This window comes from Neodiprion lecontei, chromosome 7 (genome assembly GCF_021901455.1).
Source record: "Neodiprion lecontei isolate iyNeoLeco1 chromosome 7, iyNeoLeco1.1, whole genome shotgun sequence".
Classification (NCBI taxonomy): Eukaryota; Metazoa; Arthropoda; class Insecta; order Hymenoptera; family Diprionidae; genus Neodiprion; species Neodiprion lecontei.
The window spans coordinates 11,822,365-11,823,852 of NC_060266.1; positions in this window are offsets into that span (position 1 = coordinate 11,822,365).

The window sequence follows — 1,488 nt, forward strand, 5'->3', positions numbered from 1 at the left end:
TGAGGTATTTTACGAAGTCTAACGGCGGTTGGAGATGATCAAAACTATCGAAGTAAACTACATCGCTGCCGCTTTTCCTATATGCAACCCAGTGTGTCCCAGGGCCATCTTCATCGTCGAGATTGACTACAGCTCTTTCGCTTTCACGCGGCCCGGTTTTGGGCATTTGGTTGCGCATAAAAACACCTCGGAAGTATTGAATTTTCATGATTTTTGCATACTTCAGCAAATCCCAGTTGGTCAACGCTCGGCGTGGTAGCTTGACATTTAGTTTTTTGAAAGATGAAGACCGAAACCCTTTCTATAAGGTTTGAGATGGAGACCTTTACCTGAGGGGATCGCTTCCATCGTTTTGTTATGCCGTTTGCTTTCCTCCAATTCTCGTTGAGCCGCGCCCGCATCGCCTACAGCCTTTGCTATACCCGCAGCACCTCCCGCTAACGCACCCGTAGCGCTGAGACCGGCAAAAGTAGGTATGAGAAAAGGTAGAAATCCGCCAACTTTTGAGGGTACCGGTAAAACGCGCGGTGATCGGACATTATGTTTACCTCCTTCTTTTTTCACAACTTCTCGAGCACCTTTGAGTGCAGACTTGATGATCGTTTCCGCGTCGTAGTTTCGGATCATAGACTGTTTTGCCGCTCGTATGATTTCGTCCAAGGAAACGTTCTGAGGTTTTCGACACCCCATGCCTAACTTTGTTTTCACCTTCATCGTGTTAGCTACAGCCCAAGCGGCTGCCTTCTCACCCAAATTTGCGTCCTTTGCGAGAACCCATTTCCAGGCCTTTACGGCTGATATTTCATCCGCAATGCTTTTAGCTTCAAGGTTCTCACGATTTTTCGAGTACGCTGTATCGTGTTCCTTACACGCTGCATCGGGAGGATTGATACCGGAATCGCCTCTCGCGAGTCTTTTCGTAAACTTTGTACCAGGACCGCAGTATTGGTAACCAGGGAACATGCAACTCCATCGGAAGTTCGTTGATAATGCTATTTACCAAACCTTCCCACTCAATCGCTTTTTTGACCATCACTTACGATATCGTGTGTGCACAATTATGTCCGTTCTGCGACTAAGAGAAAGTTGTTATAAACAATGCATCAATAGAAAATCCAGCCAGTCGCGTTTGAGATAAGGTTCGAGACACAATCGACCAAGTTGCCCGTGATGAATTTTGACAAATTTACGCAGCAGAGTACAAGACTGAAAAAACCTCATGGCAAATTGTTGCCGAGTAGTGTACGTGCAGTATTCTGCGGATCATCTAACTGTGGCAAAACCAACTTATTATTTGCGCTAATAACGCATCCGAACGGTTTGAGGTTCGAAAACCTGTACGTTCACTCAAAATCTCTCAATCAACCGAAATAGAAGTTTCTGAGTCAAGTGCTCGAAAATGTTGACGGTGTTGAGTATTACCCCTTTAATGAGCATGAGTACGTCATTGCACCGAACGAGACGCAACCTAACTCGATCATGATATTC